Source organism: Nerophis ophidion, linkage group LG15, assembly GCF_033978795.1.
Source record: "Nerophis ophidion isolate RoL-2023_Sa linkage group LG15, RoL_Noph_v1.0, whole genome shotgun sequence".
Lineage (NCBI taxonomy): Eukaryota > Metazoa > Chordata > Actinopteri > Syngnathiformes > Syngnathidae > Nerophis > Nerophis ophidion.
In genome coordinates this window covers 1,956,996-1,973,595 of record NC_084625.1, presented here as the reverse complement: position 1 = coordinate 1,973,595, position 16,600 = coordinate 1,956,996, and the positions used below count along the sequence as shown (strand labels likewise).

Genomic DNA, 16,600 nt, shown 5'->3' with positions numbered 1-16,600 from the left:
TCAGGCACTCTCGCCTTTCTTACTGCAAGGTGTGTCACTCTCACCTTTCTTACTGCAAGGTGTGTCACTCTCACCTTTCTTACTGCAAGGTGTGTCACTCTCACCTTTCTTACTGCAAGGTGTGTCACTCACCTTTCTTACTGCAAGGTGTGTCACTCTCACCTTTCTTACTGCAAGGTGTGTCACTCTCGCCTTTCTTACCGCAAGGTGTGTCACTCTCACCTTTCTTACTGCAAGGTGTGTCACTCTCACCTTTCTTACTGCAAGGTGTGTCACTCTCGCCTTTCTTACCGCAAGGTGTGTCACTCTCCCCTTTCTTACTGCAAGGTGTGTCACTCTCACCTTTCTTACTGCAAGGTGTGTCACTCTCACCTTTCTTACTGCAAGGTGTGTCACTCTCACCTTTCTTACTGCAAGGTGTGTCACTCTCACCTTTCTTACTGCAAGGTGTGTCACTCTCGCCTTTCTTACCGCAAGGTGTGTCACTCTCACCTTTCTTACTGCAAGGTGTGTCACTCTCACCTTTCTTACTGCAAGCTGTGTCACTCTCACCTTTCTTACTGCAAGGTGTGTCACTCTCACCTTTCTTACGGCAAGGTGTGTCACTCACCTTTCTTACTGCAAGGTGTGTCACTCTCACCTTTCTTACTGCAAGGTGTGTCACTCTCACCTTTCTTACCGCAGGGTGTGTCACTCTCACCTTTCTTACTGTAAGGTGTGTCACTCTCACCTTTCTTACTGCAAGGTGTGTCACTCACCTTTCTTACCGCAAGGTGTGTCACTCTCGCCTTTCTTACTGCAAGGTGTGTCACTCTCGCCTTTCTTACTGCAAGGTGTGTCACTCTCGCCTTTCTTACCGCGGGGTGTGTCACTCTCACCTTTCTTACTGCAAGGTGTGTAACTCTCGCCTTTCTTACTGCGGGGTGTGTCACTCTCACCTTTCTTACTGCAAGGTGTGTCACTCTCGCCTTTCTTACTGCAAGGTGTGTCACTCTCGCCTTTCTTACTGCAAGCTGTGTCACTCTCACCTCTTTTACCGCGGGGTGTGTCACTCTCACCTTTCTTACTGCAGGGTGTGTCACTCTCACCTTGGTTACCGCAGGGTGTGTCACTCTCACCTTTCTTACCGCAGGGTGTGTCACTCTCACCTTTCTTACCGCAATGGTGTGTCACTCTCACCTTTCTTACCGCAGGGTGTGTCACTCTCACCTTTCTTACCGCAGGGTGTGTCACTCTCACCTTTCTTACCACAGGGTGTGTCACTCTCACCTTTCTTACCACAGGGTGTATCACTCTCACCTTTCTCACCACAGGGTGTGTCACATTCACCTTTCTTACCGCAGGGTGTGTCACTCTCACCTTTCTTACCACAGGGTGTATCACTCACCTTTCTTACCGCAGGGTGTGTCACTCTCACCTTTCTTACCACAGGGTGTATCACTCACCTTTCTTACCGCAGGGTGTGTCACTCTCACCTTTCTTACCACAGGGTGTGTCACTCTCACCTTTCTTACCGCAGGGTGTGTCACTCTCACCTTTCTTACCACAGGGTGTGTCACTCTCACCTTTCTTACCGCAGGGTGTGTCACTCTCACCTTTCTTACCACAGGGTGTGTCACTCTCACCTTTCTTACCGCAGGGTGTGTCACTCTCACCGTTCTTACAAGAGGGTGTGTCACTCTCAGGGTAGTGGTTATAAAAGTACATTTAATTACAACCTTTAGGGCCCCCCCAAGGTGTCAGGGACACCAGGGACCCCCCAAAAAAGTCATTTATTTTTCTCCAGGCTTAAATCAACTTCAGATATGTTTTACTTTTATGCCCCTTAAAACTGTTTTTTTGTTATTACCAAAACACAATATGTGCAATATTTTCCACCAGAAACCATTTCAAAGTGTAATATTTGATGTGAAGTAATTAGAGCCTTAAATAATTAATTAAGTAATTAGAGCCTTAAATATGTCAATCATTTATTACATTGATTGTGATGATTTTTGAGCAATGAAAGTTTTTTTTAAAATGATGAAGGATCCTCAAGGGCCCTACTTACAAAATATTAAGTCATACTTTTTAATTTAATTTTGTTAATTTATTAATTTTGTTTCAATGCTCAAATCTTTAGATCCACTTTATAATCTATCTATTTTTAATGCCTTTTTTGTCTTTGAAAACAGTTTTTTATTGAGAACAAAATGTGCAATATTTTCCACCAGAAAATATTTCAAAGTGTAATATTTGATGTAAAGTAATTGGAGCCTAAAATATGTCAATTATTCATAACATTGATTTTAATTCATTATTATTTTTGCAATAACTGTTTTGAAGGTTCCTAAAGGGCTCCCACTCATAAAAATGTGAAGTCATACTTTTTATATTATTTGTTTCCTTAAATGCCCAAATCTTTAGATCTATCCATCATTTCTTTTTTGTCTTAAACTTTTTTTTATTGCGAATCTGAAAAATGCAATATTTTTCCCTAAAAATATTTCAAAGTGTAATATTTGATAAGAAGTCATTAGAGTCTTACATATGTCAATCATTCATAACATTGATTGTGATTTTTTTTAGCAATAAGAGTTAAAAAAAAAAAAATCCAAATAAATTGATCAAGGATCCTAAAGGGCCCCACTCATAAAAATGTTGACTTTTTTTTTTTTTTACTTTCAACGCTCAAAACTTTGAATCCACTTTTAGAAATATCCATCATTTTTTTTTTTTTGTCTTAAACTTTTAATTACAGCAAACATAGAATTTGCAATTGTGTCCAAAAATATTTCAAAGTGTAATACTTGATGTGAATTAATCAGAGCCTTAAATAGGTCAATCATGACATTTTGATTCATTATTATTTTTTGACCTATAACAAAAAAATCCCACTAAACTGTTCGGTGATCCAAAAGAGCCCCTTCTCATAAAAATGTTAAGTTATCATTTTTATTTGTATTTTTTTTACTTTCAACGATCAAATCTCCAGATGCACTTCACATCCATCCATCAGTTGGTTTTTTAGGCCCTTTTTGTCTTAGAAAACTTAGTTTTTTAAAATAGCAAACAGAAGAAAATGAAATTTTTCCACAAAAATAATATTCCAAAGTGGAATATTTGATGTGAAGGAATTGCAACATTGAATCATTCATAACTTTGATTGTGATTATTATTATTTTTTTTTTTTTTTTTAAGAAAAGACTAAAAAAAAAAAAAAAAAATCCAAATAAATTGATCACAGTTCCTAAAGGGTCCCACTCATAAAAATATTAACATACTTTTTTTTATGTTTTTTACTTTCAACGCTCAAATCTTTGAATCCACTTTTAGATTTATGCATCATTTTTTGGGGGGGGGGTCTTTAACTTTTATTTACAGCAAACACAAAATCTTTGAATCCACTTTTAGATTTATGCATTATTTTTTGGGGGGGGGTCTTTAACTTTTATTTACAGCAAACACAAAATGTGCAATATTTTTAAAAACTGTCCATCCATTTCCTACCGCTTATTCCCTTTGGGGTTACGGGGGGCGCTGGAGCCTATCTCAGCTACAATCCGGCAGGAAGGTGGGGTACACCCTGGACAAGTTGCCACTTCATTGCAGGGCCAACACATTCACACACTAGGGAGCATTTAGTGTTGCCAATCAACCTATCCCCAGGTGCATGTCTTTGGAGGTGGGAGGGGCCTATCCCCAGGTGCATGTCTTTGGAGGTGGGAGGGGCCTATCCCCAGGTGCATGTCTTTGGAGGTGTGAGGGACTATCCCCAGGTGCATGGCTTTGGAGGTGGGAGGGGCCTATCCCCAGGTGCATGTCTTTGGAGATGGGAGGGGCCTATCCCCAGGTGCATGTCTTTGGAAGTGGGAGGGGCCTATCCCCAGGTGCATGTCTTTGGAGGTGGGAGGGGCCTATCCCCAGGTGCATGTCTTTGGAAGTGGGAGGGGCCTATCCCCAGGTGCATGTCTTTGGAAGTGGGAGGAAGCCGGAGTAGAACCCACACATTCACGGGGAGAAAACATGCAAACTCCACACAGAAAGATCCCGAGCCCGGGATTGAACCCAGGACTACTCAGGACCTTCGTATTGTGAGGCAGACGCACTAACCCCTCTACCACCGTGCTGCCTGTCGATCAATCATAACATTTGGATTCATTATTTTTTGACCAATGACAAAAAATTCCAACTAAAATGGTCGGTGATCCAAAAGATCCCCGACTCGTAAATTTTTTTATCATTTTTATTTGTTTTTGTTTTTTTACTTTCAAGAATCAAACCTCTAGATCCACTTCACATCCATCCATCAGTGGCTTTTTTATGCACTTTTTGTCCTGGAAAACTTAGTTTTTTTAAATGGCAAACAGAAAAAATTAAATTTCTCCCCAAAATAATATTTCAAAGTGGAATATTTGATGTAAAGGAATTGCAACATTGAATCATTCATAACATTGATTTTGATTCATATTTTTTTTATACCAGTGATAGTTTTAAAGAAAGAAAAAACAGCCTACATGGCAGCTTTGTGTCATTAGAGTAAACATTGCAACTTTTTCTTGTTAGTTTTTTTTTATTAAATCATTTATTTTTATAATATGCTGCGGGCCACACTTTGGACTCCCCGGATTCTTCTCCAACACAACTGTCAGCAGTCCATAAAGTTCTCCTCTGGGAAGAAGAACACTTCTATTTGGGGTATATTGCACTTTTTAAAAACAATTTGAAAGTCAAGTGTTTGTGGGGAAGAAGATGTCCAGCTGCTCCAAAACCAGCAGAAGAAGACGTGAACTTCTGTGACATTAGAATGAAATGTCAAAGTACATCAAGTACACATTACTTTTTACTCAACCATTCCCTTGGAAACCACACAACTTCCCTCAAGTCAGGGGTCGTCAGCCCGTGGTTCTTTAGCGCCGCCCTAGTGGCTCTCTGGAACTTCTCCAAAAATATATGAAAAATGGAAATGAGGGGGAAAAAACATATTTTTTGTTTTAATTTGGTTTCTGTAGGAGCACAAACATGACACAAACCTCCCTAATTGCGATAAAGCACACTGTTAATATTAAACATGCTTCACTGATTCCAGTATTTGGCCAGCGCCGTTTTGTCCTACTCATTTTGGCCGTCTTTGAACTCACCCTAGTTTGTTTACATCAGGGGTCAGCAACCTTTTTGAAACCAAGTTTGATACACACTTAAATAAATTGCCAGAAATAGCCAATTTGCTCAATTTACCTTTAATATATATATATATATATATATATATATATATATATATATATATATATAAAATGGGTATTTCATTCCATCATACATTTTTTTTCCTCCTACGGAAGGTATTTTGTAGAGAATAAATGATGAAAAAAACACTTAATTGAACGGTTTAAAAGAGGAGAAAACAGGGGAAAATGATAATTAAATCTTGAAACATAGTTTATCTTCAATTTCAACTCTTTAAAATTCCACCGAAAAAAAGAAGACAAAAACTAGCTAATTCGAATCTTTTTGAAAATATTAAAAAAAGAATTTATGGAACATCAATAGTAATTTTACCTGATTAAGATTAATTTTAGAATTTTGATGACATGTTTTAAATAGGTTAAAATCCAATCTGCACTTTGTTGGAATATATAACAAATTGGACCAAGCTATATTTCTAATAAAGACCAATTATTTCTTCTATATTTTCCAGAACAAAAAATTTAAAAGAAATTCAAAATACTTTGAAATAAGACTTAAATTTGATTGTAAAGGTTTTCTAGATTTGCCAGAATATATTTTATTTTATTTTAATCATAAGTTTGAAGAAATATTTCACAAATATTCTTTGTCGAAAAAACAGAAGCTAAAATGAAGAATTAAATTAAAATGTATTATTCTTTACAATAAAAAAAATATTAATTGAACATTGATTTAAATTGTCAGGAAAGAAGAAAAAGGAATTTAAAAGGTAAAAATGTATATGTGTTTAAAAATCCTAAAATCATTTTTAAGGTTGTATTTTTTCTCTAAAATTGTCTTTCTGAAAGTTATAAGAAGCAAAGTAAAAAAATGAATTTATTTAAACAAGTGAAGACCAAGTCTTTAAACTATTTTCTTGGATTTTCAAATTCTATTTGATTTTTGTCTCTCTTAAAATAAAAAATGTCCAGCAAAGCGAGACCAGCTTGCTAGTAAATAAATACAATTTAAAAAATAGAGGCAGCTCACTGGTAAGTGCTGCTATTTGAGCTATTTTTAGAACAGGCCAGCGGGCGACACATTTGGTCCTTATGGGCGACCTGGTGCCCGCGTTGGTGACCCCGGCTTTACATGTACAACTTTCTCCGACTTTCTAAGACGTGCTTTATGCCACTTCTTTTTCTGTCTCATTTTGTCCACCAAACTTTTTATGTTGTGCATGAATGCACAAAGGTGAGTTTTGTTTATGTTATTGACTTGTGTGGAGTGCTAATCAGACATATTTGGTCCCTGCATGACTACAAGCTAATCAAAGCTAACATGCTACTTAGGCTAGCTGTATGTACATATTGCATCATTATGCCTCATTTGTAGATATATTTAAGCTCATTTAGTTTATTTTAAGTCCTCTTAATTCAATTTATATCTCATGACACTATCTGTATGTAATAAGGCTTTTCATTTTTTCCGGCTCCAGACATATTTGTTTTTGTATTTTTGGTCCAATATGACTTTCAACATTTTGGGTTGCCGACCCCTGCCTTAATTGGTTAGACAATTAATTACAAGTGACTGCCAGTGCAATTCCAACCTTGTCCAGTAGATGGCAGCAGCCACGTTGATGCTACTACACAATAAGTACATCTCTAATATATTTGTGCCTTGGCATAGAAAAGGCCAGCATGTTGTAGAAAGAGGACAAAACTGTCTTTTATTTTTATATATATTTTGGAAAAATTTAAAATTACTACAGGCGTGTCGTGTGCAGTACAATATTGCAATATTGCAGTACAATAAACTACCGTCAGCTGAGCGACGTCCAATCAGTGTTTCGGCACCTAATTCCCCCCCAAACACTTCATTTTTTCTGTCAGGGTAAGTTTTGGTCAGTAAATGTTTTCATGAAACAAAACAATTAGTTTATTTGGAATTTTATTTAGAAAAAAATCCCAAAAAGTTTGCTTTATTTGAATTTCATTTTGAAATACAAACAATACAATCGAAAAGCAATGGTTTCTTTTTTGTCCGTTTCTGAAGAATAACAACTTCCATCCATTTTCTACCGCTTATTCCCTTTTGAAGTCGCGGGGGGCGCTGGCGCCTATCTCAGCTACAATCGGGCGGAAGACAGGGTACACCCTGGACAAGTCGCCACCTCATCGCAGGGCCAACACAGATAGACGGACTCACATTCACACACTAGCTTGTTAAAAAAAAAAAAAAAGATTCAACTCTCATTTTGTCCAACAAAAATGAAAATCAGTCAGCCATTGTTTCTTATTCTGGAACTGGAAGTTATAAAGTTAAGACTGCAGTGTTGGAATATGAGAAACATCAGTTTTTTTCGCCTAATTGTTAATTTGTCTCTTTGAAAATGAGATCAAAGTATTGCTTTTCGTCACGTTTGTGCTACCCCCCCCCCCCCAAAAAAAATCCAAACAAACATTTTTTCCCCCAATTCCCATTCCTGAATAGAAACTGACATTTCAAAGCATTGTCATAGTAGCTCGAGATGCATTCATCATTTCCTTAGTTTTTTACAATTCCGACAAAAAATTATAATGCTTCTGATTGTCATTCATTAGATGCTGTAACCAATTATGCAAAACATTTTTATAACTATATTTTATAAACCTTTTATTCCATTTTATAATGAAAAATGTTTAGAAACATCAACCTCTGACTATTGTAAATATTTAATATTTATTATATTTATTAAGTTTTGTATTTGGAAAGTACAATTTAGAAGCAACTTTTTCAAATACACAAATCATGTCTTTTTTGACGTTTTAATCGATTATTTAATCTGATCTTTCAGGAGTTAGTAAACACAAAGTCTTGTTCAGTTATTGTTTCTCACAACTTTATCAACACCTTTTTTAACAAACGTCCAAACTTGTATTTTTTATTGCAAAGTATATTCATTTGTTTCATTGACTGTCTTCGTTTGTGTGCGTTTTGTTGCTTTTCTAACATAAATCGCTTTAAATTTTAAAATAAAAATAAAATGTTGTACCACTTCCGGGTTCTGGACAAACACTTCCCGCCCTCACACAACCCGGAAGTGATCGAGCCAATCAAGATGCTTTGTTATTGAGGCACGGCGATACTTCACATTGTGTAGTCGACTCGATACCGTTAAATACAGGTCCATCAATACTTTTGTTACGCGAATGTGTTAAAATTGTGGAATGATTTAATTTTTATTTTAATAGTAATACAGATAAAAATCCAAATTAGGTAAATAAAATTAATATTTTAGATTGTGTTGCAATTTGAAGTATGACTGTTGTGAAAATAAACAGGCACGAATATCAGACACCACCTCGGTATCGGCATTTCGATGCTGGGATGACCCCGCCCACCGCGCAGAAGGACAATGCTGATGGAGGCTGCGGATTGTCGATACTGAGTCGGCCGGCCGGGAAAACATCTCTCTGCTCCACAAACAAGACAACGTTGGACTTTTTCAGGTCAGTCTTGGCTTTTTTCTTCGCTTCCCGCCGCCGTTCTTTGTCACTTTGTCGCCTCTCTCATGGTGTCGATCTTGTTGATATCAATCAACCTGCGTGCTTTGTCCAAAAAGCTCCGCCACGCCAAAAAACAAAAAAAAATAATAACAAAAACTGTTTCGAGTGTGGAAATGTTTCACGGCATCAAGTCCACGACCTTCGTGTTCCCGTAACACGTGCACTTTTTAGCCCGAGGTTTCCAGCGGCTCCTCCCCGCTCATGGTGCCCCTTTTTCGGCCTGCCTCCCGCGGCTGTCCCCGGAGGATGCTTGGTCCTAATCACACCTGCATTCTTCTGTTTATTGCTGCAACCTTTGTCTTCTTTACTGACGTTTGCACGCACACGATCGTCGGCTGCATGAAGGACGGGGGCAAAAGGCTGCAGATGCACACAAAGACACAGGTGGTGCTGCAGTGTCGATATCACCCTCCATGGAGCAAGAGACACTTGCATCCACACTTTGGCTTTCATGCTCACTCCCTGCAGGCTTCTGGGGATTTTATACTCAAAACTGCAGCCGGGAAAGATGCATCTTTTCATAACAATAAGATCAATTGGGATTTCAATAATATTGCACACAAAAAAGTGGAATAAAAGAGCAAAAACCTGAGGAGAAAAAGTTGCAATAACAAATGTTTTTTTTCTCCAACTGTTTTTACTCAAAACATAATAATGAATCAAAATCAATGTTGTTATGAATGACTGAAATATTTAAGGCTCCAATTACTTCACATCAAATATTACACTTTGAAAAAAAAGGGGCATAAAACAAATAAGTACAAAACAAAAAACATAAACATATAATCATCAGATAAATGTGAAGTTGGTCAAGAGATTTAAGTGTTGAAAGTAAAAAAAAACAACCCTTTAATTATTTTTCACACTTTCATGAGCCCAGATAATGTTTTTGTTTGTTTTTGAACTGTCATTACTAAAAAAATAATGAATCAAAATCATTGTTGTTAAAAAATAATTGACATATTTAAGGCTCCAATTACTTCACATCAAATATTTCACTTTGAAATATTTTTGCGGTGAAAATATTGTATATTAGTTTTCTATGACAAAAAGGGGCATAAAACAAACTCATAAATAATAAAACTATCTGAAGTCGATTTAAAAATGTAATTGTAAATAAAGTAGGACTTATTTTTCATGGGATTTGTTTAAACTGTCATTGCTCAGAAAATAATATTTTGTGGTGTTGGACATATAAAAACTCAACTTTCTATGACAAAAATGTAAAAAAGCAAACCAATAAAAAACATAACAAATATTAATAACTTAAAAAGATCTGACATTGATTTAGAAAATTCTGTGTTAAAAATAATTTTTAAAAAAATGTATGAGTCATTTTGTACTTTTTAGTGAGTGAGAGTGGGACCTTTTTGGGTCCCTGAGAATGTTAGTGTTTTGTGTTTTTTTAACTGTCTTTGCTTAAAAAAATAATGAATCAAAATCAATGTTGTTATGAATGATTGACATATTTAAGGCTCACATTACTTCACATCAAATATTACACTTTGAAATATTTATTGGAGGCGAAATATTGTGTTTTTGTTGTGTTTTTGCCATAAAAAAACTACAAGTTATATGACAAAAAAAGCACAAAAAATAAAACACATAAATAAGAAAAACTATCTGAAGTCGATCTAAAAATGTAATTTTAAATAAAGTAGGACTTATTTTTCATGGGATTTGTTTAAACTGTCATTGCTCAGAAAATAATATTTTGTGGTGTTGGACATATAAAAACTCAACTTTCTATGACAAAAATGTAAAAAAGCAAACAAATAAAAAACATAACAAATATTAATAACTTAAAAAGATCTGACGTTGATTTAGAAAATTCAGTGTTAAAAGTAAAAAAAAAAAAAATGTATGAGTCATTTTGTACTTTTTAATGAGTGAGAGTGGGACCTTTTTGGGTCCCTGAGAATGTTAGTGTTTTGTTTTGTTTTTAAACTGTCTCTGCTTAAAAAAATAATGAATCAAAATCAATGTTGTTATGAATGATTGACATATTTAAGGCTCACATTACTTCACATTAAATATTACACTTTGAACATTTTTTGGGAGGGGAAATATTGCGTTTTTGTTGTGTTTGTGCCATAAAAAAAACTACAAGTTATATGACAAAAAAAGCACAAAAAATAAAACACATAAATAAGAAAAACTATCTGAAGTTGATCTAAAAATGTAATTGTAAATAAAGTAGGACTTATTTTTCATGGGATTTGTTTAAACTGTCATTGCTCAGAAAATAATATTTTGTTGGACATATAAAAACGCAACTTTCTATGACAAAAATGTCAAAAAGCAAACAAATAAAAAACATAACAAATATTAATAACTTAAAAAGATCTGACATTGATTTAGAAAATTCAGTGTTAAAAGTAAAAAAAAATAATGTATGAGTCATTTTGTACTTTTTAATGAGTGAGAGTGGGACCTTTTTGGGTCCCTGAGATTGTTAGTGTTATTTTTTTTTTAAACTGTCTTTGCTTAAAAAAATAATGAATCAAAATCAATGTTGTTATGAATGATTGAGATGTTTAAGGCTCACATTATGATGAAATATTGCGTTTTTGTTGTGTTTTTGCCATAACAAAACTACAAGCTATATGACAAAAAAAGCACAAAAAATAAAACACATAAATAAGAAAAACAATCTGAAGTTGATCTAAAAATGTAATTTTAAATAAAGTAGGAATTATTTTTCATGGGATTTGTTTAAACTGTCATTGCTCAGAAAATAATATTTTGTGGTGTTGGACATATAAAAACTCAACTTTCTATGACAAAAATGTAAAAAAGCAAACAAATAAAAAACATAACAAATATTAATAACTTAAAAAGATCTGACGTTGATTTAGAAAATTCAGTGTTAAAAATAATTTTAAAAAAAATGTATGAGTCATTTTGTACTTTTTAGTGAGTGAGAGTGGGACCTTTTTGGGTCCCCGAGAATTTTAGGGTTATTTTTTTTTAAACTGTCTTTGCTTGAAAAAATAATGAATCAGAATCAATGTTGTTATGAATGATTGACATATTTAAGGCTCACATTACTTCTCATTAAATATTACACTTTGAAATATTTATTGGAGGCGAAATATTGTGTTTTTGTTGTGTTTTTGCCATAAAAAAACTACAAGTTATATGACAAAAAAAAAAAGTAGGACTTATTTTTCCTGGGATTTTTTAAAACCCTCATTGCTCAGAAAATAATAATGAATCAAAATCAATGTTAGGAATGATTGACATATTTAAGGCTCACATTACTTACTACTTTTGGGGGGAAATTGTTGCATTTTCTGTGGGTTTGCCATAAAAAAAACAGGATTTCCTTGAACAAAACAAGTTTAAAAAATGATATCAACATATTTGAAGTTGATCTAAAGATTAAAGTCTGGAAAAGAACAAAAAAAACATATTTTTTCGGGTTTCTGGGACCAAACTTGAGGATTAGGGTTTCAACAAATACTTTTCATGTTAGTTTTTCATGTATTTCTTAAAGTTTGATCATGTTTTTGTACAGTTTTTCATGTTTTCATTATGTTCTTCATGAGGCAATCCTCCTTTGTCGTTGTCCCATTGAAAGCAGCAGTTCCATTGGCAGCAAAACAGGCCCAGAGCATAAAACTACCACCACCATGTTTGGCGGTAGGTGTGGTGTTCCTGGGATTAAAGCCCTCAACTCATATTGCTGGGTGTTGTGGCCAAACAGCTCCATTTTTGTTTCATCTGACCACAGAACTTTCTGCAGAAGGTCTTATCTTCTTCATGTGATGTCAGATCAAACACAAATATTTTTTTGGGGCGAAAATATTGCATGTTTTGTGGGTTTGCCATAAAAAAACGAATTCTCTTGAACAAAACGAGCCTAAAAAATGATATCAACATATCGGAAGTTAATCTAAAGATTGAAGTCTTGAAAATGAAAAAAGAAAGACATATTTTTTGGGGTTCCTGGGACCAAACTGGAGGATTAGGGTTTCAACAAATACTGTATTGATGTTTTAGTCGTTTTACAGCACACAGACTTAAAAGTACATACTCAGATCTCAAATGACTCTTCACTTGACAAGTCTTAAACATGCATCGGACACATTATCATCACACTTCAACATCTCTAACATGTCAAATGCTGCCAATATGTTCCTCGGACTAATTGTTAAATAAATACATGTCAACTGGGAGTGAACGTTAGTGTACTACATTACCCAGAAGACTTAGCAGCGTAGACGGGAACAGGAAGTAGGTGTAGGCGACAACAATTGATGTTACACGTCGTCGTTTCCTGCTTCAAAGCAACTTAAGTTTGAATGTTGAAAAATGTGGAGAAATTGGCAGCATTGGACAAATTGGACACCATGTTTACCTGACACCTGTCACGGTTCATTTCTGGAACGGTCAAGAAACAAATGAAAATGTGAAAAAAAAGTACATAAATATACTGTGGAGGACGACTAAATGTTTTTGGAACAGGCGACTATTGAGGACGACTAAATGTTTTTGGAACAGGCGACTGTGGAGGACGACTAAATGTTTTTGGAACAGGCGACTATTGAGGACGACTAAATGTTTTTGGAACAGGCGACTATTGAGGATGACTAAATGTTTTTGGAACAGGCGACTATTGAGGACAACTAAATGTTTTTGGAACAGGTGACTATTGAGGATGACTAAATGTTTTTGGAACAGGCAACTGTGGAGGAAAACTAAATGTTTTTGAAAGATGCGATTGTGGAGGAAAACTAAATGTTTTTGGAACAGGCGACTATTGAGGACGACTAAATGTTTTTGGAACAGGCAACTGTGGAGGACGACTAAATGTTTTTGAAACATGCAATTGTGGAGGCAGCAAAATGTTTTTGGAACAGGCGACTATTGAGGACGACTAAATGTTTTTGGAACAGGCGACTGTGGAGGACGACTAAATGTTTTGGAACAGGCGACTGTGGAGGAAAACTAAATGTTTTTGAAACATGCGATTGTGGAGGACGACTAAATGTTTTTGGAACAGGTGACTATTGAGGACAACTAAATGTGTTGGAAACAGGCAATTGTGGAGGACAACTAAATAATTTTGGAACAGGCGACTGTGGAGGACTACTAAATGATTCAGTCGTTCTCCACAGTCGCCTGTTCCAAAAACATTTAGTCGTCCTCCACAGTTGCCTGTTTCCAACACATGTAGTTGTCCTCAATAGTCACCTGTTCCAAAAACATTTAGTCGTCCTCAATAGTCGCCTGTTCCAAAAACATTTAGTCGTCCTCAATAGTCACCTGTTCCAAAAACATTTAGTCATCCTCCACAGTCGCCTGTTCCAAAAACATTTAGTCGTCCTCCACAGTCGCCTGTTCCAAAAACATTTAGTCGTCCTCAATAGTCACCTGTTCCAAAAACATTTAGTCGTCCTCCACAGTTGCCTGTTCCAAAAACATTTAGTCATCCTCAATAGTCACCTGTTCCAAAAACATTTAGTCGTCCTCCACAGTTGCCTGTTCCAAAAACATTTAGTCATCCTCAATAGTCGCCTGTTCCAAAAACATTTAGTCGTCCTCCACAGTTGCCTTTTCCAAAGACATTTAGTCGTCCTCATAGTCACCTGTTCCAAAAACATTTAGTCGTCCTCCACAGTCGCCTGTTCCAAAAACATTTAGTCGTCCTCCACAGTTGCCTGTTCCAAAAACATTTAGTCGTCCTCAATAGTCACCTGTTCCAAAAACATTTAGTCGTCCTCCACAGTCGCCTGTTCCAAAATTATTTAGTCGTCCTCCACAGTCGCCTGTTCCAAAATTATTTAGTAGTCCTCCACAGTCGCCTGTTTCAAAATTATATAGTCGTCCTCCACAGTCGCCTGTTCCAAAAACATTTAGTCGTCCTCAATAGTCACCTGTTCCAAAAACATTTAGTCGTCCTCCACAGTCGCCTGTTCCAAAAACATTTAGTCGTCCTCCACAGTCGCCTGTTCCAAAAACATTTAGTCGTCCTCAATAGTCACCTGTTCCAAAAACATTTAGTCGTCCTCCACAGTCGCCTGTTCCAAAATTATTTAGTAGTCCTCCACAGTCGCCTGTTTCAAAATTATATAGTCGTCCTCCACAGTCACCTGTTCCAAAAACATTTAGTCGTCCTCAATAGTCACCTGTTCCAAAAACATTTAGTCGTCCTCCACAGTCGCCTGTTCCAAAAACATTTAGTCGTCCTCAATAGTCACCTGTTCCAAAAATATTTAGTCGTCCTCCACAGTCGCCTGTTCCAAAAACATTTTGTCGTCCTCAATAGTCACCTGTTCCAAAAACATTTAGTCGTCCTCAATAGTCACCTGTTCCAAAAACATTTAGTCGTCCTCCACAGTCGCCTGTTCCAAAAACATTTAGTCGTCCTCCACAGTCGCCTGTTCCAAAAACATTTAGTCGTGCTCCACAGTCACCTGTTCCAAAAACATTTAGTCGTCCTCCACAGTTGCCTTTTCCAAAGACATTTAGTCGTCCTCAATAGTCACCTGTTCCAAAAACATTTAGTCGTCCTCCACAGTCACCTGTTCCAAAATTATTTAGTAGTCCTCTACAGTCGCCTGTTTCAAAATTATATAGTCGTCCGCCACACATTTGTGTCGCAATTTTTAGTCATCCTGAGTCTAAATCAGTTCATAATTTTCCTAAAATCGGTGTAGGAAATAACAAATATTTTAAAATTATTTAAAAAAAAATGGGAATCAATTAAAAAATATGTTTTCAGGCCATCTCCAAGCAGCCAGAAGGAGATTTATTAGAAATGCAAAATAAATCAAATACTGATTTTTATTTATTTGATTTTAAATCAATTCATAATTTTCAAAAATTTATTTAAATACATTTTTGAATTTTTTATTTTTCTTTAAAAAATAACCCATGTTAAAAAGACATAAAGGTCAACCAGAAGGAGTTTTATTTTTTTAAACTTGTAACCTGTTTTAAAAAAGTTTGACGATAAATGTCACACCAAATGATGCATTATGGGAATCTGTTTGAATTGAGTCCATTCTGAAATGGAATGGTCGCAAACGGACCAAATATTAATCGATGATATCGATTATCTTCATTTTAAAAAAGTATCTGTTGCTTCCATTAATGAGTAAAACTGCATGAAAGACGGAAAAACAAATTCAATAAAAGGTCAAAGATAAAAATGGTAAAAGGTAAATAGAGGGTGAAAAAAGTAAAGGGAAGGTTAAAAAGGTGTGTGTATATATATATATATATATATATATATATATATATATATATATATATATATATATATATATATATAGTTGACACCTAGTGTATATAAAATAAGTATATAGTGTGTGTATCTAACAGAAGTTATTTAGGAAAGAAACATCATGAGATTATCATGTGCAAAGCGTCCCGGTGGTCATGTGATGGCATGTACCTGGTATCATGTTGTGCTGCACTCTGGGGATCCTGTATCAGGCTGATTGTTGTATCGCCCACTCTTGTGGTGTCTGATGGCCAAGTATGTGTACTGCGCTCCTACTTCCTGCTTGAAGATAGTCGTGTTGCAATAACATCACCATCAGAGAAATGAATGATATCTTCATGTGTTCATCATCTGATGTCTCAGTATCAACTTCTCAGTCATGTAAACTCCTGTCATGTACAGTGTGTTTACTTGTGTGTGATATCATGTGCGATACAATCAGTTTTAGGGCATGCTTACTTGTGTGTGATATCATGTGCGATACCAGCTGACCTGCAGCATATTTACGTCTGTGATATCATGTGCGATACAATCAGTTTTAGGGCATGCTTACTTGTGTGTGATATCATGTGCGATACCAGCTGACCTGCAGCATATTTACGTCTGTGATATCATGTGCGATACAATCAGTTTTAGGGCGTGCTTAATTGTGTGTGATATCATGTGCGATACA

At 35.8% G+C, this 16,600-nt stretch overlaps 1 protein-coding gene across 9 annotated transcripts in view; it reads left to right on the top strand.

The window, feature by feature from the left end:
* Positions 1–8,477: 8,477 nt before the first annotated feature.
* LOC133569078 (rho GTPase-activating protein 12-like) overlaps positions 8,478–16,600 on the top strand; it is a 124,395-nt gene continuing 116,272 nt past the window's right edge. For all 9 annotated transcript variants that reach the window (XM_061921222.1, XM_061921220.1, XM_061921216.1 and 6 more), the window contains exon 1: positions 8,478–8,636. The gene's annotated coding sequence lies outside the window, so the exon portion shown is untranslated. The remainder of the gene's footprint in view (positions 8,637–16,600) is intronic.